We start from the raw sequence: 22007 nt of genomic DNA, 5'->3' as shown, positions 1-22007 counted from the left end.
TTTTCTTTATAAATTATCCAGTCTCGGGTATGTCTTTATTAGCAGCGTGAGAACAGACTAAAACAGAATATAAGCTCCAAGAGAACAGAAATTTTTTTGTCCATTTTTTTTTTTTCACTGCTGAATCTCCAGTACCTAGAACACTGCCTGGTGTATAGCAGGTAGTCAGTAAATAATTGTTGAATTAATGAATTGATGAATGTCCTAAAATATCTGACACCGTATATTTGCTATATCCCAGGAACTCTATACCATCCACAATATGTAGTTAGAGGTTGTTTGTTTTCCAATGTTAGTTTGGGTGATAAGAGAATTTAAGGAAAGTATTTGAATTATTTAACTATAGAATCCAATTTTGCTTCAATTGTTTGGCTATATCAGACAAAATTTTGTTTTTACCTTAAAACAAAGTACTTCGGAAACTATAAATTTAAACAAATGATTGGGGCCAGAAAAGATGTAGAGAAACTAACACTCCCACAAACGCCTTTCCTAAATCACCAAAAATTCTCTGAAATTTTCTAACCATTTTCTAAGAAGACAATTTCTTTTATAATTTTGAAGATCTGAGCATAGAACAATTGCTTTACTTTGGATGAATTATTTTAACTATATTATTTTATTTCCCAAGACTCATTTTCTACTGCTCTGTTCAATTCTAAGATACTCCTTAGCATTCTGCAATATATACCTTCTAAAAGTATTCAATCCCTACAGACATCAAAAAAAAGGAGACAGGATTTGCTATACAAATATAACCTATTTGCATACTAGCTTCAACTCAGCACTTATATTCTTGGGTCTAAAATACAATACTATCTACATGAAGCAAATGAATTAAGAGCCATAATCAAATACTCATGTCTTGATTCTAAATAAATTGAGTTCTCCCTGGACTATGTCAACAGATAAATATTACAGCTACGTACAGCTTAGAAAGCCTATGTCTATCAAAGGCCTCCATCTCTGTTGACCTGTCATCGAATGGATTGAAGAGACAACTCCCAAAGCTACTTATATGGAAAATTCGAGAGTGAAAAACATTCTGTGGACTTAAAAAAGAGTAAATTCAAAGCAAAATGTGAATCTGAATCTCATAAAATCGTCTGCCTTCATCAGCCAGCCAACAGATCAAATAAAGTATATACCACCCCTCCCTTCTCTCTGATTTTAGGTCATCAGTTTATTAATGCAGGTAGAAATTTTGCATGGTTGAGTGATTTGTACAGATTTGATTTAAAAACAGTAAGATGACCATAGTTTCACTTTGGCAGGAGGACTGAATATCAAGTGAAATACTCCTCTCAGTCCCAAAGTCCAGACTCATAAATGTGAAGGAAAGTTTTATAGAATCAAACTGAGATCTCAAAGATACTTGTCCAAGTATCCTAAGCACAAAGCTGTGTATTCCTTCTTAAAATATAAATTTTAGTCCGCATTCTGCTAATGCTTTTTTTTTTTTGAGACGGAGTATTGCTCTGTCACCCATGCTAAAGTGCAGGGGTGCAATCGTAGCTCAACCTCCACCTCCTGGGTTCAAGCAATTCTCGTGCCTCAGCCTCGAGTAGCTGAGATTACAGGTACGTGTCACCATGCCAGGATAATTTTTGTATTTTTAGTAGAAACGGGGTTTCGCCATGTTGGCCAGGCTGGTCTCGAACTCCTGACCTCGGGTGACCCTCACCTTGGCCTCCCAAATTTTTGGGATTACAGGCGTGAGCCACTGTGCCCAACCAATTTTTATTTCGTGTATTTGGGAGCGGTGGGGAAGGGATGTACAAAACAGAAAATAGCTGGGAAAGTAACCTCCTAATACCACAAAAAGAAATGTTTTAGTCCAAGCATGGGATCCAGAGATGGAACTTAAAATCTTCTCCCAGTCAAGTAGGGTTGATCACCAGTGACTGTCAAAAGAGCTCCACTGGGAAGGGGTCTGAGGCTGAGGGGAAATGCATCTAGGTCATCTAGTTACACAAGCTCTCAGTTGTGAGAAGGCTTTAGAGTCAGAGAGATGTGGGTTTGAGGCCTGTTCCTGCCCATTGCTAGTTTTTAACCTGGCCGCATCATCTGTAGATGGAGATAGTGTTTCCTACATCAAAGGATCTTTGTGAATATTACATAATTTCCATAAAATGGGTGACATGCTCTCATGGTGAGTGTGCAAAATGAGTGAATACGCACTCAATACAATGATAGCTGTTATTTTAGATTGATCAAGTCCTCATACAATTGTTTATTCATAACCTGTCTTGTTCCAAAAAGGACAAGAAAACATTTCAAAATGATACGCTAAGTAGTGGTATAAATTTACCTTTGAAAAGACATGTTGGAGTAAGGACAAATCATGATAAGAAGACAAGTAAGAGGAGGTCAGTAAGAGAGATTAGCTCCCAGAAAATATATATATATATATATATATATATATATAAAGTTTTTAATTTTGCTAAAGTTTAGGGAAAAAATTGACTTTAAATCTTCTTACAGGAAGCATGAGAAGGAAACCTGAACACATTAAAGATTCACAGGGCCCAAATGTAAAAACATGTTAGTTGTTCAGATGAAACAAAGCCATTCCTAATTTAGCATTAGAAACATTCGTATGGTTAATAGAACAATCAGTTTCACACAGGTCTGCTTCTGAAAATACCTTTCAAAATAATTCAATGTCATTAATGCTAATTCATCTATATATACACACACACACACCACCACGCCTGGCTAATTTTTGTATTTTTAGTAGAGACGGGGTTTTATCATATTGGTCAGGCTGGTCTCAAACTCTTGACCTTGTAAACCACCTGCCTTGGCCTCTCAAAGAGCTGGGATTACAGGCGTGAGCCACCACGCCCAGCCAGATCAGCTGATTTTTTTTTTTTTTTTTTTTTTTTTTTTGGATATGGAGTCTCGCTCTGTCACCCAGGCTGGAGTGCAGTGGCGCGATCTCGGCTCACTGCAAGCTCCACCTCCCGGGTTCACGTCATTCTCCTGCCTCAGCCTCTCTGAGTAGCTGGGACTACAGGCGCCCGCCACCATGCCCGGCTAATTTTTTGTATTTTTAGTAGAGACGGGGTTTCACCGTGGTCTCGATCTCCCAGATCAGCTGATTTTTAACAAAATACTATGAACTAGCTGAACTGCTCCCTTGCCTATAGTATAATTCTTAATATCAAAGAGGCCTTCCCCACTTTTAGACCTTAGTTTTTTGCCTGATTATATAGCATGTGATACCTATGGCCTTCAGTATGTTATTATGGCATTAGTCTTATTGTTCCAACTGGACCATGCATTTCTTAAGTCCAAGGAGAATATCTTACTAAATGTTTAAGACAGAATAGGATTTATATAATTTAATATAAACTCAGTATTTATATGATTTAATAACTGATGCTCTTTTAACACTATATAGATATAAATTAGAGAGAGAGTGGCAAAGGAAGATGGCAAGATAGATGACAGTGAGATAGAGACATATAATGTATTATAGCTCTTCATTTTCCTTCTAGGTAGGCTGACGGTACAATGGAAAGAAATGTGGAAAATTACTTCAGGAAGGACTATTGTGATTTAGCACAGATCGATAAATAATACCTAAAATCAGTAGATAAAGAATAGTTAACACATCTGGGTCTGAATTCTATTGCCTCTACTTGCACCTCTGTCACCTAGACACAGTAACTTCTCTGAAACTTCGTCTCCTGAATGGCCAAAGAAAGATGATAAAAGAAATCTACCAAGAAGGCTGCTGGAAAAGAATAGATGACACGTGTAAAATATTTAGTCTAATTCCTGGCACAGAGTAAGTGATCAATAAATGCTAGCTGGTGTTGGTACTCCCCTGTGATGAGACTTTGCAAACTGCATTTAGAAAAATTCAAAGATGGAAATGCTGTGGTGGTGAGAGCTCTCTCCTCTTTGCTTTGGGCTCTGTTTTTTCCAAGATTCCCCACAATTATATCTGTTAATCTCCTTGACTGACAATTCCTTGAAACAGGAAGTACTTAAGCTCTATCTTGAAGGGATTGTAGCATTAGGTTATCCCCAACATGAAAAAGCAACATCCCATCGTTCTCAGCAAACTAACACAGGAACAGAAAACCAAACACCCCATGTTCTCATTCATAAGTGGGAGTTGAACAAGGAGAACACATGGACACAGGGAGGGGAACATCACACGCCAGTTCCTGCCGTGGGGTGGGGGTCAAAGGAAGGGAGGGCATTAGAACAAATACCTAATGCATCTGGGGCTTAAAACCTAGATGATGGGTTGATAGGTGCAGCAAACCACCATGGCACATGTACACCTATGTAACAAACCTATACATTCTACCCATGTATCCCAGAACTTAAAATAACAAAAAACCATTTTTTTTCCAAAGAAAAAGTGGCATCCCCAGGCTTTCTTCTGATTTGCAGACTGTTCATTACTTTTTGATGCCCATTCATTTAATTCTAGGGCACTTTCGCCTGTCCTCCTGAGACTACATCATAGAAATTTACCCAGATTCACATCATTGTACTTCTGATTACATGTTCCACTTCCAGAAATCTCTCCCAGGAGTGTAATTCCTTGACCATGCTCCCAAGTCTCTGAGGTTGTCTTCACTCTCTCACAGTGTTCCCTGGCTGTAAGGGTTTAGTCCTACTACACTTGGATGCTCCATGAATGACCATGGTCTACTCTTGTGCTCAGTCTCCATCCTGCCACCTCTGTGAACCTGGGACTGCCCACAGGTGAATACAATTTTGAATGTTCACTGTTCTCCAAACAATGCATATAGTTAGCACAGCAAATTCCAATCTGAGGATTTTAGTTCAGTACCCTCTTGCAGACCTAACACACATAGAAAAATAGGGAGTTAAGATAAAACTATTTCAGCAACAAGTACAGATGAATCAGAACAGTTTGTTTTTCAACTTTGCCTATGCAAGATTCATCATGCGTTGTATGATTCTACCACTCCTAGTTTAACACCTCATCAGCTAAATATCTACACAGATCTGCCCTGCCTCAGTCTAACTAGCATTTCATTTCAAATACTATCTTCCTAGCAGCACTCTCTCTATTCCCTGAAGTGTAGTGTTCTGAGGCAGGTCAGAGAAATCATTGTGGCAGTGAGGCAGGGATCGTATAGTAACATGTAAGGGCTGAGTCGGGACTAGGAGTTTAGCTACATGGAGTAAGGCCTAATGTTATCTGAGATAGATGTTCAGAGATGAAGCTGAGTGAGGTCAGAGAATCTCCCAACACCAGAAAGATAATTTTCTATCCACTCCTTACACAACCATCTATGGAACTTTCTAAAACGCAGACACCTTGGCCCTAATCTCAGAATCTGTAACTCTGTAAAGGAGGCAGGAAATGATTGCCAGGTTCTGATTTAAACAGAAAGTAAGTCTGTTGCCCATATAATCATCAATATCATTGCACTACAGATTGAATATGCATCATAGGGCAGAAACTATCCTAAGTGTTTATGGAAAAAATTAAAGCTTGCCTAAAATTGTGCAACAACCAAACGTCAAAGCTGAGATTTTAATAATGAAACTCCACAATCCAAAGCCATTCTCAATTCCTACTCTACACTACTTTTCAGTGTCTCTGGCTCTTGCTGCTGTTGCCATTTATACAATTTAATCTTTGGGATCTGGCCAGGTGCACTGGCTCATGCCTATAATCCTAGCACTTTGTGAGACTGAGGCAGGTGGATCATTTGAGGTCAAGAGTTCGAGACCAGCCTGGCCAACATGGAGAAACCCCATCTGTACTAAAAATACAAAAATTAGCCAGGCGTGGTGGCATGTACCTGTAGTCTCAGCTACTTTGGAGGCTGAGGCAGGAGAAACACTTGAACCCGGGAGGTGGAGGTTGCAGTGAGCCGAGATTGCACCACTGCACTCCAGCCTGGGCGACAGAGTGAGACTCTGTCTATGGAAAAAAAATTCTTTGGGACCTTAGAATCAAAATTCAGCAGAAGGCTCAGCTCAACCATTTCTCCAAAAGTACTTGGCCTAAACGTAACCAAGACAGGAGACAAAGAGCATTAGATCAAGAACCTGTCCAATTCTTTCTCCATGTCAGCTTGCAGTAGGGAAACAGACTTGACATAAAAAATTACTCCAGTGCTACTCTCCCAGTAGGAAGCTGACATTTCCCCACAGTTCCCATAACATTCTATGGCAGCCACATAAAACACTAGAAAATGTTCTGAAGCTCAGACTTGCTGACACTGTGTTATTGTGTATGCATATGAGTGTGAGTGTGTGTGTGTATTATAAAGGTATTGCTTAACCTAAAGCAAATTTAAATCCATAAAATCAAGGCAAAGCACCACAAACAGCTAAAATTGGAAGTAGAATTTGCCATAATCATCATCTTCAGAATTCTCCAGCTTGGAATATGTTGTTTATTGGTTTGTTTAAATTAGAAACAAATTCTATCTGAGCAGGTACTAGAGAAAGAGGCTCAGCTACTTATAGTATGGCTATTCTCAGATTTCAGGGGCCCCGAACACATGCACAACCTAAGCAGAGAAGAATTCATCACCATTACTGCTCCAGCCCACTAATATGAATCATGTAAATTGGAAGATAATCATGACTTTTTCTCCAGCCATTAATGGGATAAACACATGTGCTGAATTGCCCAAAGAGACGAATGAATGTACAGCGCGAGCAATGTTAGAACACTTTTGTCCCAAATTTATGCTGCCCTGTGTATCCATCTATTCCTGAAGTGGGATGTCAAGACAAGCATGTCTATCTTTCTTGGAAGCAGCAGCCAGCAGCACTGTGAGCATCCAGTAGTCTAATCTGTTCAACTTGACCATGAAACATAGCCTCTGGGGCTTCTCCCAGGCCCATGTCCTAAGCCAGTCTCCTCTCCTCTCCATTAGTGATCACATTTCCCCCATCTGTGAAATCGAAAAAACCTGTCATTTTGCTCTGCAAGGATGAGATGATGATTAATTATTCACTATGTGTCAAAGGAGCATCAACTACTCTGGGGAAAATATCCAAAACTGTTATGAATAGTAATACACAGAAATGTGCCCTCCTGCTTTTTTCTTTCTTGGCCAATTGGCAGCTACTGAAAGATTAAGGGCTTCAGAAAATATTGCCCCAAAGCCCCAGCATTCCAAAGATGTACAGTCACAGCACGAAATATTTCTTCTGGTTTTTGGTGTGAATACAAATTCTATCTTATTCTCTTTCTCTCTGAAAGACCCAATGAATGATGGATCCTTTTTCTCTAGAAATAGAACATCCCCAAGTGTGTCAAGCAGTTATTTAGGCATGCTTTTTAGAAATCGTAGAGAAACATTTTAATAGCTTGAGAGTGTTTATTAAACTTCCCACCATCAGTAAGCTTAGATTCTCATGGGCATAGAATGCTTCAGGAGAATAAGCTGGAGACAGGAGTATGCCCCATGACTGCTAAATGACCTCTCCTCTTTTACGGTCTGACACCTGCTGTATTAGTGTGATACACAGTGTGGAAGGCTCACAGGGCTTAGACAGAGGCTGTTTGAACCGTTTTATGTGTGACCACAGACTCCAAAAGACACTGCCTCACCTACTCAATTCATGTTTAAATCTGGGTTTCTTTTTTTTTTTAAGAAAAGTTTAGGTTCACAGGAAAATTGAGCAGAAAGTATAGCGTCCCCAAATACCCCTGTCTTCACCTGCCCTCTGCCCTCCCCTCCACACACACAGTATTCCTCACTATCAACATCTCCACCAGAGTAGTACATTTGTTACAGTCAGTGAACCTACACTGATGTCATTATATCCAAAGTCTATCATTAACATCAGGTTTCACTCTCGATCTTATACATTCTATACGTTTAGATAAATGTATAATGACATGTACTCCCCAGTATAGTATGAGAATAATTTCACTGCCCTAAAAATCCCCTAGAAAGAAATCTCCCTATTCATCCTCACTAGCCCCTGCCAACCACTGGTCGTTTTCGTGTCTCTAGGGTTTTGCCTTTTCCAGAACATCTCATAGTTGGAGTCATACAGTATGTTGCTTTTTCAGATTGGCTTCTCCTGAAGTGAGATGTCAAGTAACATTGTTTTTTTTTGTTTGTTTGTTTTTTTTGAGACGGAGTCTCGCTCTGTCGCCCAGGCTGGAGTGCAGTGGCGCGATCTCGGCTCACTGCAAGCTCCGCCTCCCGGGTTCACGCCATTCTCCTGCCTCAGCCTCTCCGAGTAGCTGGGACTACAGGCACCCACCACCACGCCCGGCTAATTTTTTGTATGTTTAGTAGAGATGGGGTTTCACCGTGGTCTCGATCTCCTGACCTCGTGATCCGCCCGCCTCGGCCTCCCAAAGTGCTGGGATAAGTAACATTGTTTTAATGTTCTTTCATTTCTTTTCATGGCCTGATAGTTTATTTCTTTTTAGTGCTGATTAATATTCCATTGTCTAGATGTTCCACATTTATCCATTCACCTACTGAAGGACATTTTGGTTGCTTCCAAGTTTTGGCAATTATGAATAAAACTGCTATAAACATCCATGTGTGGGTTTTGGGTAGACATGAGTTTTAACTTATAAGTACCAAGGAGTGTGATTGCTGGATTGTATGGTAAGACTATGTTAAGAAACTGCCACACTGTCTTCCAAAATAGCCCTCATTTCTTTTTTTATCCGGGGGAAAATTGTCTTGGGGCTCCAAATTTCTCCTGTTTATTACACCATCATACTCAAAGAATGCCTCTAAACAGAGATGGGCCTCTGGCCGGGACACTTCTAATATGATTTGGCTGTCTCCACCCAAATCTCATGCCAAAATGTAATTCCCAATGTTGAGGGAGAAACCTGCTGGGAGGTGATTGGATTATGAGGGTGGATTTTCCCCTTGCTGTTTCTCATGATAGTGAGTTCTCACGAGATCTGGTTGTTCCTCATGGTTCTCTCTCCTGCTCCGCATGTGAAGAAGGTCCTTGCTTTCCCTTCGCCCTTCTGCCATGATTGTAAGTTTCCTGAGGCCTCCCAACCATGCTTTCTGTACAGCCTGTGGAATTGTGAGTCAATTAAACCTCCTTTCTTTGTAAATTACCTAGTCTCACCTAGTTCTTTATAGTAGTATGAGAACAGACCAATACAACTTCCAATTCCTTCCTTCCTTCTCCCATCTCTGAGCAAGCCCTCTGGAAGAAGATCCCAGCAATGAACCATTCACCACTAATTAGGTGGTCAAAAGTCATATCCAAAAGCTTCCATCTGTTTCATGTCAAGAAGAAGCCACATCCCAATCACAGTTCAGTCCGTGTGTTGTATTTACTGGCAGGAGTTTTTCCTATTCCCAAACCAACTTTTCAGAGGTTAAGATTTGCAAAAATTCTTCATCTATTTGCCTGTTGGGCTGTCAGGTAACTCACCCATTAATGGCTGGTTATCGTCCATCAAGCTCTTCAGGATTTTCTCAGTTTGAGAAACACATTGCGGTCATCAGCTACATTGAAGGGTCTGGAGCTAGAAAAAATCTCCAGTTCACTATCTATGGATGCAAGCCTCCATATGTTCACAAATTCTTAATTGAATAAATAAATGAATGAACAGAGTCACTCTGCATCATCACCCACAACGCACAGACGTGGCTATGTCTTCCCTTTAGAGTGGATACACATGCATTCTCTATGCACTCCAAGAAGCTCCACTGAGCCTGACAGGCTCACGAACAAGGACAAAGTAATAAATTATTGTCACTTAGACCTGCCTAAGATTCTGTTAAACACATATCATTGCCAGAAAATGTCAACATGTTAATTCCACAGTCTAAAGAGATAAAGTAGTAAACCTGGGAGTATTCACAGTAATAATACACTGTAGGTTATAATGTCCACATCATAATTAAATGGCCCCTGATTATCCACAAACAAATCAAGCTATAACTCTGGAAATCAAGATGAGTAAACTTTAATTCTTTGGTTGACCTGGATTGTGAAAATGTAAGGTACAATTGTATTTGATGAGAATTGTTTTGAGAACTATCTTGTTGACACAAGTTAAAAAGTCCTGTGCTAAAATTGCACTTGTGAATAACATCTAGATTACAGCACATGGCATCAGTCAGGGGCCTAACAGTAACCATTAGGCACAAACTAGGCATTGATGAGAGCTCAATAATGAATTGCTATGTACAGCTTAGAGCAGAGTGCGGTAGCCAAGGTCTATAGGGGGGCCATTACCATTCACAAGCCAAAAGGTGCACAGGAAAGGGGAGGTTACTGGAATCCAAAGAGAGTTGTATGCAAAGAGGCTGCTGGACAGAAGTCTGTGACTTCCAGAGACAAAAAGCAGCCAACCTATGGCAGTAGGTCAGGGAGGAAGCTGGGGGGATAAATACTCAAAAACTCACTCTCCTCCAATCTTCAATACCTTGCCACTGCTTCTCCTGGTAGAGCCTAAAGGATGACAGAGAGCACTGTGGCCTGTGATACAGAGGTTAGCCATAAGGAACAATTGTCTTATTTAAGTTGAAATCTACGTGCTCTGTTTCTTATTAGCACGATCAAAGCTCCTCGCCTTAATATTCAACTGCTTAACTAACCTTTTGGTTTAATCACAGAGGAATGTCACTTTTAACCATAAAGCTTTTAATAACCACAAACCTTATGAAACGTTTGTTATAGAAAGCCACACTCACCCATGTAAATAAAAAAAGTTTGTTATCAGAAGCTAAAGTTACACACTTAATTAATAAGTGTGCCTACAGCATCACCCTTATAATCAATCTAGCCCTCTATAAATGAACTCATCCTTTTTGTGGATTCTCTGTTAAGCAGGGGGCTTTCTGGCTGGCTGCCTTCTCTAGCTGTAAAAAGAAAAAAATCCATCTCACCTCTAAATTGATCTAAATATATCACAAAGTTAATTTGCTTTTTCATACCAGGTAATTTCCTATGTCCTGGTTAGAAAGCTTGTCTGTCCTTCAATATTTATGTAAGTCATGGTCATAATTACTGGAACTTGAAATAGAGAAAATTCTAAATTACCAAGATTTTATATGCTGTATTGTTTCTTACTTACGATCACCCAAATACAAGTGACTCCAGACCTTCGCAGGATATTCTAAGCAATTACCTGGGGCTGGGGAAACAACAGGAAAATCTGTATGTGTATCTATTCAAAACTTACCTGCAGGTGGGAAATGTCAGTGAAGCACAGATCCCAAGTGTTCAGTGCATACTGCTGTTCTCTCTACACTTGACCCTTGGGTCTTACATTAGCCCTGTGATACCAGGATTCTGGAAAATTGACTTAATAACACTCCTTAACACGTATTCATCCAGAACATTTTGAAAATTTTCTAGGCCTTGAGACAACCCAACCAATTGTTATTGGAATCAAGCATCTGTTTTTACACTTTAATTTTTTTAATGCTATTTGCAGTTTTCTTTGTATACTTATATACAACAAAATAAAGAGGAATGTATTCTCCTAAGTAGTGTGGCTAAGCAGGCAGCTGTGAGTCAGTTCTAGAACGTTTTCTATGGGACTCGCCCTGAGCTTTGATGTCATTCTCCAATGTCTCCTGAATCCAGGGCCTGTATCCTAAGTCTTTAGGAAGGAGCTGATGGGGGGTTTATCAATGCATTTGCCACAAGTCAGCTGTTATTGAAACCTCATTTTTCTTCCTCCAGCCTCACCTGCACCTGATCCTGTACAAGCTTCCCCAGTCCCTTCTAGGTAGCCAATACTAAACACCAGTCTGCAGTCTTCCACGTTTTCCTTTTGCTCATAGAATTTACATATACACATGCACATTTACATGTACCTAGGGATGGAAGATTGTTTTACAAAAATTATTTTCACATTGTTTTCTCTACATCTATCATTTCGCACATAGAAATCTCTTTTTTCTCAAGAGAGTTGACAGATCTAATTCATTCTTTGGTCACATATAAATATTTGATGCATTTAATCTTAAATTCTACCCCATCTAATAATATTGCCGTTCTTTCTCTTTGTTTGCCTTTGTCTGGCTTCTCTTTTTAAACTTTCTTCACCACTTTCAGTGTTTCATTACTGACTATAATCTGGGTGGTTTTTTTTTTAAGTCTCCCAGTTTCAATTTTTCAATAAGAGAATTTGGCGAAGTCATATTTAACGTAACTTTTATTTACTTTGTTTTATTCCTTATATCTTACTGTTTACTACTTTTACTTTGTTGTTGCTTCTTTAATATTGCTTACACTATTTTTTTGCATGCTTTTGATGTTTTGCTATTTATTCCTTCTTTTCCTTGGACAATATGAAATTCTGTAGCTTTCCATTCTATGAGTATTTACTTTCTCTTTTCCAACTTCTTACATCTATCTCTTTTTATATGAAACCAAAATAACAACTATTTTCCTGACTGAGATGTGCTATTTCCCCAAGGTGGTGGTGGTGGTGGTGTTTTTTTCTTCCCTAAGAAGGCCACTGAGAGACTTTTCTTTCTCTATTCTCCCTCTAAGTGATGAACCCTGTAGAATGAGCCTCCCTCCTAAGTTTTGGTGAACATTTAGTAACTGCAGTTTTTCCTTTCTGAATGTCCCTTCTGTTTCAACAATTTGTATTTAGCACTTAAAACATGCATTCCTTGTTATCTTATCACTACTATTTATTTATAAACATTTTGTATCCCCTTGGTTATATAGTTTTAGGTACATTTTATACATTTTAAGATTTATTGCTTGCTTGCTATTCTTTTTTCGATTTATAGTCACCTATGTGGAAGATTTTGTTTTTGTTTTTGTTTTTTTGAAACAAGGTCTTGCTCTGTTACCCAGGCTGCACTATACAGCACAGTCAAGACTCATTGCATCCTGAACTTCCCAGGCTCAAGTGATCCTCCCACCTCAGCCTCCCAAGTAACTGGCACCAGAGTCTTGGCCAGAGCTAATCAGCTGGAAATACCTTACTCTTTCATGTCTTTGAGTCACTGTCTATTCTCCATGCCTGAAATTTTCTTTCTGCTTGTGCTCTTAGGAGAAGTCTTCCTTCACTCATCCCCAATCCTAACAGAGTTACTGACTCTATCTCTCCAGATACCTTACACAGACCTAATCCTCTATAATAAACATTATCCACTATTGTCCAGATGCATCGCGTCAAAATTATTCAGTTTTGTCTATCTTCACAGCAGATAGCAATATCCTTGTAGGGTAAGTAAAGATAAGCAAAGATGCAAAAAATATTTTTAAGAATGGAAGAAGGGAGGGAAGAAGGAATGTGCTGCATAATAAACAATGATCTATATTGTGCCCCTTATAGAATTTGCCTTCAATTTTCAGGAGATTTTATATGGGGAGAAAAAAGAATAATTTCAGCATCAAACAAGGATCTGAATCAAAATTCTTCTATTAAGCACGATGTGTACCAGGGGCCCCAGAAGAACCAAATCCCTTTTTTTCCAGGTCTAGCCTCAGTGATTTACAAATGCAGATAATTCTAATCAGTCAGAAATTTTAGGTTGGCTCTGAGCACTATGGCATATGCAGTTCACTGAAAATGTTGCAACTCAAATGAAGCATGTTACACTGGTAATATATACCTGGTTTCATGTGCCACAGCACAAATCTACATAGGCACTAAAATAGACACAAATATCACAAGAGGATAGCAGATATCTCTCTGCCCCATTTAACACACACAGCTTTTTCTTGTTTCTTGGAGATTGAGCTCTTGTTTCAGTTTTTTATTGCCTATCAATCAGCTTGAGAAGGCATCTGCAATTGTATTTCATTCATGAAGACATAAATCCTGGTGGCAGCAGCCTACACACATCGAAAAGTTCCATTCTAAATTACCTTTGTCAGACTGCATAGAAAGTAAAAGGCACACTTCAGTCTTATTTGATTAAACAGGGGATGTACCAGCCAGCCTAAAAATGGAAAACCCTTTTCATTGACATGCTCCATTAGCTGCATTTCTCTGAAAAAAAAAAAAAATATATCTATATATATATACATATATGTATCAGTGCACTTCTTTACCTCTGCCCCTCTAATTGCTGCTTACAAATTCTTTTCTCACAATCATGCTATCCCCCATAAATCAGGAAGCAAAAGCATTTGCAGCTGAGTCCCTAGCTGTAATTTAACATGATATGCCACAATGCCACTATTATGCCAAAAACTAATAATATACCAGTCGCCATGGGAACCAGGGCATGAAAAGGTGAAAGTCTTCCTTTACACAAGATGGGTGGGACTTTTATGGAGCCATGTGTCCCACCAACATCATGAGCCATACTATTCTGGCAAAATTCCTTAGACTCAGCCGATTCTCAATCCCAGAGAAGTGTTCATCCATCCTGCATTTCCTGATATTTAACTTGCAATTGGTCTACACCCCCAAAGGAGATAAATTATAGGGTAATCATTCATATTACGAACAAGTTTTTCATTATACATTCACTTCCAAGAAAAATAGCATATGACAAAACATTAAAAGATCTACTTATTTTATAAGAGCAACTGAGAGTTATTACTACCATTAAATTAGTATATTTCACTTTACAAAAGCGCTGATTGATCTCGAGGTTCTATACTGTACTTCCCAATTCTTATGGACACATTCAAGATTGATAATTTCAAAGTTGGAAAATGTGGCCACAATGTTAAAGGTTGATCAGAAAAGAATTAAATATCTCTATAGTTATAAATCAGTGGGAAGGAATTATTTCATTTTCCATAATATTAATTTACATAGTGATTCTGTGATAAGACTTCTTTCAGTGAGGAAAACCTATTCTAGCACATGCATTCATACCTGTGCCCCTACATACAAGGACGGAGCTCCCATATAATTCTGTTCTGCAAATATTTCTTGCTCAGCCCTCTCCATTTCTATCTTATTTGCTCGGCTTTGGCCTCATGAAAACAGAAAATGTCAATTACAAGGGAAAAAATAATTGGATTTCTACCATAAGGAAAATATTTCTTTAGAGGAGAAGGCAAAGAAAATGCAGGGGACAATACTAAAATGATAATATATAATGACTTTGGATAAAAGTCAACTTAGCTGTACGTATGGTATTGAATGATATGATTCATTTATTTTTTGTCCATGATTTCAAGAACTGAGCTGAAGTTCTCTTTTGTTACAGTTCTATAAAATTTAAAGTAAAAATTGGTGCACAAATGCATTGCTGGTTATCAGAGTAGACAAATCTTTGCCACACATGTTGATTTCATTGTGATTCAAATGATTGCTGCTAACAGTCTTGAGTTCATCAAATTTAAAACATATTGTATCTAATATTTTGTTCCTTCAATTTGAAAACCATGTGTGCTTTAATAAAAAATTTAGTTCAAGAGAGTTCAATTCCATTTCAAATTATTAACATTTAAGTGATTTTCTTGATGTTAACCAATAAAGTCAGCTAAACCTGCAGAATAATGTTGCGTGAGATGTTTAGCAGTTAATGGGAGGCCAGAGTTAGAATTAGTGTCCTATTGAAGGAGTGGAAACATTTGTCTATGTACGCCAACAAAGTAACCATGAAATTTTGAAAGATAATGGTGGATTAGAGGGTGCAGATTTATTGCAAAGGGTCTTCAAACGATTTGGCACATTTATTTTGCTTTTTTTGTGATTAAATACATATGTCTCTCACATATATCCTTTTTAGTTGTGTGTGTGTTTGTACGTGTGTCTATATGCATTGTTATAATAAAATATAAATTGATCTAATAGGATAGTTTTTCAAGAGTTTTTTAAAGTAAATCATTTATTTAAATGACCGTTCAAGTATCAGTTGAGCTCTAAAGATATCAAAATATATTATGCTTGAAATAATACTAATATTTATTGAGCACTTACCATGTGCCAGACAAACTGCTAAAGGCTGCCTAAAAATCATCTCATTTAATCCTCAAAACAATTCTAAGAGGTAAACCTCTACCATACCTCAGATCTCTTCCAAGGTCATATATGTACATATATATATGTACATACACATACATGCATGCTTGTTAGATTGGTGCAAAAGTAATTGCGGTTTTTGCCATTACTTTCAGTGGCAAAAGTGACAATTACTTTTGCACCAACGTAATATATGTGTGTATACACACATATATATGTGTATATATACATGTATTTTTTTGTGTGTGTGTATATATGTATGTGTATATATACACATATATGTGTGTATATGTGTATGTATATATACACATACACACATGTGTATGTATATATACATATGCACATATATACACACATGTGTGTATGTATGTGTATATATGTGTGTATACACACATATATGTCTTTATAAAGGATAAATATGTCTGTTTATCCTTTATAAAGCAGTTTAGAAAAGAGTGCAAAAAAACAGGCTACCTTGAGAGGTTTTTATTTCTAATTTTATCCTCTCAAAAAATAGGCATCCTAGAAGATATGGGGGGAGAGAAATGTCATCTATTTGTACCAGAGTCAAAACTAGACAATCTGTAATTGTATATGCTAGAGAGTCAAACAGTCTAGGTATTAAACATTGTACCAGGCCCAACTGGGCAAAACCAAAAACACGAGAGGTAAAACCCTTTGCTTGCAGCAACATGATATATATTATTTATTCAAAATATTCATTGTTCCTCAGTGGGAGGATTATACATCCCCACTCTGCTGATAACAGGTTTAGCCATGTGACTTGCTTCAGACAATGAAACGTGAACAAAAAGTGAGATGTCACTTCTCGGCAGAAGTTTACAATTCAGCTCATGAGTCACCATGATTCTATGTCCCCTCCGTTAGGAGCCTTGCAATATCCCTGACAGAATCTCCATCAGCCCGGGTCCAGTTACGAAGTCAACAGATGGCAAAGCCTCAACCAGCCCATGGTGAACATGTAGATGTAAATGAGAAATGAGCTTTTACGGTTTAAAGCCTCTAAGTTTGGGGGTCATTTGTTATTACATATTAACTTCCTACACCCCAACAAATACAAACAATATAGCACAGGTCTTAAAAGAATGGGATAAGCAAACTGCCTGGCCTCTAATCAAAATTCTACCACCGTTATTTATGCTATCGTGATTTGGTTCCAAAAATCTGACCGCTGAATTAGCCAAAGTGAATTTGATTTGATTCCTTAAATATTCTCATTGGCTAACATGGAAAAACAAGTAGGGCAATTTAATGTAGGGTTTACATTAAGCAAGGTAGATTACAAAGCTCATACATCTTCAAGGTATCTGTCAAAGTTTTTCCTAAACATATGTAACCATTAAAAATTTTAAATTCTGACTTTGATGACCTAATTCCCTCTAATAACACATGCATAATAGCATCTGTTCAACATTTGAATTGTTTATCAGTTTTTTTTCTCCCTTTCCATTACTGGAATCACAACACTAAGATTTTTTCATTTCTGATCTTCATACTTTGGAGTCCATATTCAGAAAATAATGGTATGTGATTTTTTATCTGTCATTTTGGCATAGTTGATAATTCATTCCTTGTTACTGTTTATTGCACTTACAAATTTTGATAAGGAAAAATAAAACATTTGTTCAGGTAATTATACCCCAGATGCTTTCAAAATGATTTGAAGTTTCTTACAGAAATGTAGATAATGCAAAAGGCTCAAAAACAAATCCAAGAATGAATACAAAGGATAATAAAGGCTGGCGTATTAGATAAATTTAGTACACAAAATTGAATTCCACGGTATATTACACGGTTAATAAAATGCTTTTCAAATTCAGCTTTGAGATTCCTAGTGTCCAAAGCAAAAAGAGAAACAAAATTGCTTATCAGACATATAATGTCCAAAGAATTTTAAAAGGCAATCATTCAGAAGAAGCATAACTTTTCATGTCATGGGAATATGTCAGACATTTCTTCTCTGGGTCAACATAAAAGAAAAAATGTGACATTCCATCCTCAGCAATGTCTTTATCAATATCCCTACAAACACAACAGCAATGTGTTCATCACTCATCCTACAAACCCAACAGGAAAAATACAGGAAATTTTTCACTCTGCATTCTATTGGAGTTGCAGTTCATTTTATGACTTGAGGAAATATTCAGTCCAAGCTGATAAATTCTTCCGTGATTTTCCTTTACATCAAGCTTATGCAGCCATTTACACAATGTCAGATTCTTTATGTATAACATTCCAAGTGGCATTTCTGAACCCAATACAAAAATTAAGATTGAAACATTAGTTGTTGTTGTAGATACTCTGTGGTCTGTGTGCCACAATTTATTCAGGCCAAATGTTAGAAAAACATTCTGATTTATCTCCAAAACAGCTTTGAATAAGCAAGACCATATTTTTACTCAGTCCAACAGTCTCTACGTTTCTTGTCATCAACATCATTTTCTATTGTCATATACAATTGCTTAGTTTTTATTTAGATTTTCTGAAACCAGTCTTCATTTTATAACTGCCATCACTCATCTGTCACTTCACTTAAGGTGACAATCGTGTGACACTAGCACAGGATACTGTGTTCCTAAATAAGAGTATAACTTCTTAGGGAAACACCCCACTTGTATTAATATAGACATTTCACAATGATATCACCATTGGCACTTCTCTACAGAGTCCCTTGGTTTCTGTAAAGTTTCCTTGACTTTGCTTATCTTTCTATTAGGTTGGTACAAAAGTAATTACGGTTCTTGCCATTTCTTTTATGGCAAAAACCTTGATTACTTTTGCACCAACCTAATATATATGTCAATGATCGTTGTAGTAAAACTGGGCCTCATTGAAGAGTATTAACAAGTGCAGTCTAGAAAAATGAAAAAATCAGCAAAATAATGAATTGACTTGAGTAGCTCTTTGGGATTTCAGATTTAAAATGAGAAAAACGGTTTCAGAAGCCATATAATGCACTGATACAAAAAAAAAAAAAACAGTCTTCATTTAGATTTCAAAGTCATTTTGGCTCTGCTATTCACTCCTAAATATATAAGGATTTGTAAAACACTTCATTTTGGAAATTAATATTGGGACATACTGTTCATATTTTAATTGTTTGTTTGACCCAGAGCAAGTAGATCGATCTCTTGCTTCTGTTTCTTCTTCTTTAAAATCGAGATTATAATCGCACCTCGTGGACTTGTTATAAGGATTACATGGATTAAATTCATAAATCACTTAGAGCCCTGCTGGGCACAGTGTGAATACTATAAAGTGCCTGTTATAATTATTGTTCCTGACAAAAATCTAATTCCCTATATTTTTTCTTCAACTATTCAATAGCATGTGATGGAAACGAGGACCAAGAAAGTTAAACATATTTTTAGATGAATTCCAATTTCTACTTCATTAGGAAGAAATGAAGCTGTAAGTTTTCCTTTTTTTTTCACACACTGTTTTAATCAACAGACATCATGACATTTCAATCAGTGATAATTCAAGAAAGATTTGTTATTGCTAACGTTTCTTCACTAATTAGTACGTTTTGTTAGAGGCCTAAATGAAGCGAACTACAGTTTTAGATTAAAAAAAAAAAAAAAAAAGACTTATGCTCTTCCATTTAGCTTGTCCCTAAAGGTCCTCTTCACCCATCCATGTGGGCAGCAGGTTACAATAAAAAAGAGCACCAGTCTGGAAACAAAAACCTTGTGCTGAATTGGCTGTGTGACTCATAAATTATTCATATTTAAACGAGACATTTTCCCTCATTTAATTGAGTTTCCTGCAGGGGCTAAATGAAGATGATGATTTTGAATTACAAAAATTATATAATTCTCAGAAGCCTTTCACACATTATCTACATATGTTGGACAATGTAACATCAACTCCTCTAAAATTATACATCTAAATATATTCAGATTATCATTTATATCATTCATATATTACCCAGTTTTATGTTTTGTTTTGTTTTTTGAGATAGAGTCTCGCTCTGTTGCCCAGGCTGGAGTGCAATGGCGCGATCTTGGCTCACTGTAACCTCCGCCTCCCGGATTGAAGCAATTCTCCCACCTCAGCCTCCAGAGTAGCTGGGACTACAGGCGTGTGCCACCACACCTGGCTAATTTTTGTATTTTTAGTAGAGAGAGGATTTCACCACGTTGGCTAGACTGCTCTCGAACTCCTGACATCAAGTGATTCGCCCGTCTTGGCCTTCCAAAGTGCTGGGATTACAGGCATGAGCCACCGTGCCCGGCCAATATATTACCCAGTTTTTATGCTTTCTAGTAGGAAGGGAAAATAGTTTATATTTAAAGCTAATTAATACTTTAATAATTAGAATATTCTTAACAGCATGGGAATTTTCTTTCTTTCCATAAAGCAAACACACAAATTTGACTGTATTTTTTTTTTTTTAAGACACAGGGTCTAGCTCTGTCAGCTAAGCTGGAATGTAGTGGCATGATCATAGCTCACTGCAGCCTTGAACTCCTGGGCTCAAGTGATCCTCCTGCCTCAGCCTCCCTGGTAGATGGGACTACAGGTGCACACCACCATGCCCAGCTAATTTTTAATTTTTTTAAATAGAGATGATATCTCCTTATGTTGCCCAGGCTGGTCTCAAACTCCTGGGCTTGAGGGATCCTCCCAACTCAGTCTCTCAAAGTGCTGGTATTACAGTCATGAACCACTGTGCCCTACCAGTACTTTTTACCTTTCCAATGTTGACAAATTTCTGGCTGCTGCTTCTTGTTAGACAGTCACAAATACAAGAAAGATACTAACGCCAACATTTGCCTCTCAAAATATAACACCTTAAATATGGTTATTATCTTTCCCGTATACACACATAGCTACTTTATGGGACTGCCACTTGTATATCACGGTGCCAAGACGCCATCACCTTGTTTTTACTTCCAGGGTCACTAGTATTTAAAAGATATGAGCAATCATTTTATTCATAACCAGAAAAAAATAGTGCACATCCTTGGAGACAACCACTGGTGCCACAAAAGGTAGGAAACATTTCCTGGAGTCACCGCCACCACCACCGAAAAGAAAACAGACAAACCAACAAAAGATTACAAATTCCAGGACTTCCAGGGCAGGGAGTCTCGGTCAGACTGGATACAAAGCAGGAAACCCTGAAGGCTTCAGGAAAAACATCCTGGAACCCAGCCCAGAGAGAAGGAGAGTCTGAGCTAAAGCAGCAGTGAGTCAGAGCAGTGGGCAGCCAGAGGGCAGCGAGCTGGACTAAATCAACAGGTGCCCCTGGAAAGCGGTGCCCCCAGGGAACAATGCTGTAGAGATAGTAACAGAAGGGAAATTGAAGTCTCAGAGCCCTCTCCTGAGCCATAGCTGAAAGAATAGCAACTGAAGTGTCTGGGATAAATCACCCACAGGCAAAGGCAGAAGCAAGCCCTCCTTGAAGGAAACTTTCCTCAGGTAGGCTAAGTCTCCTACAGATTAAAAGCAAGCATGACCTTTCAAACAAGGATTCTCAAATACACAGAAAATCAAGCTGCTATGTGTGAGAATCGTCAGACAAAAAAAAAAAAAAAAAAAAAAAAACAAACAAAGATATAAAGTGAAGAAATTGCAGACCTTGAAACTGACATAATAGAAAATAACTATAAGGGCCAGGTGTGGTGGCTCACGCCTGTAATCCCAGCACTCTGCGGGGCAAAGGCAAGTGGATCACAAGGTCAGGAGATCGAGACCATCCTGGCTAACACAGTGAAACCCCGTCTCTACTAAAAATACAAAAAACTTAGCCGGGTGTGGGTGGCAGCCACCTCTAGTCCCAGCTACTCCGGAGGCTGAGGCAGGAGAATGGCGTAAACCTGGGAGGCGGAGCTTGCAGTGAGCCCAGATCGCGCCACTGTGCTCCAGCCTGGGCAACAGAGCAAGACTCCGTCTCAAAAAATAAATAAATAAATAAATAAACAAATAAATAAGTAAATAAAAAAGAAAATAGCTATGCATGAAATTTGTAAAACAAAAATGAAGTTACAAAGAGAAGCATACAGTAAAAAACACGAGAAATAAGCACATTGAGCTGAAAAGATTGTAATTACAGAAATAAAATATTATAACTGTTGAAATTAAAGGCTCAATAAAGGCCAATAAGTATGTTAGG

At 38.0% G+C, this 22007-nt stretch overlaps 1 long non-coding RNA gene across 2 annotated transcripts in view; it reads left to right on the top strand.

The window, feature by feature from the left end:
- Positions 1 to 22007, top strand: part of LOC131384230 (uncharacterized) — a 194203-nt gene that overhangs the window by 134960 nt on the left and 37236 nt on the right. Inside the window, exon 5 of one of the 2 annotated variants that reach the window (XR_009214885.1) lies at positions 3504 to 3570. The exons of the other annotated variant lie outside the window; for it this stretch is intronic. This is a non-coding gene — a long non-coding RNA (uncharacterized LOC131384230). Of the gene's footprint in view, positions 1 to 3503; positions 3571 to 22007 lie in introns of those variants that run through there. 2 annotated transcript variants of the gene reach the window in all.

The sequence above is a fragment of the Hylobates moloch genome, unplaced genomic scaffold, assembly GCF_009828535.3.
Source record: "Hylobates moloch isolate HMO894 unplaced genomic scaffold, HMol_V3 SCAFFOLD_9, whole genome shotgun sequence".
Taxonomy (NCBI): Eukaryota; Metazoa; Chordata; class Mammalia; order Primates; family Hylobatidae; genus Hylobates; species Hylobates moloch.
The sequence above is the reverse complement of the archived record's forward strand: the minus strand, read 5'-3'. Positions and strand labels throughout refer to the sequence as shown.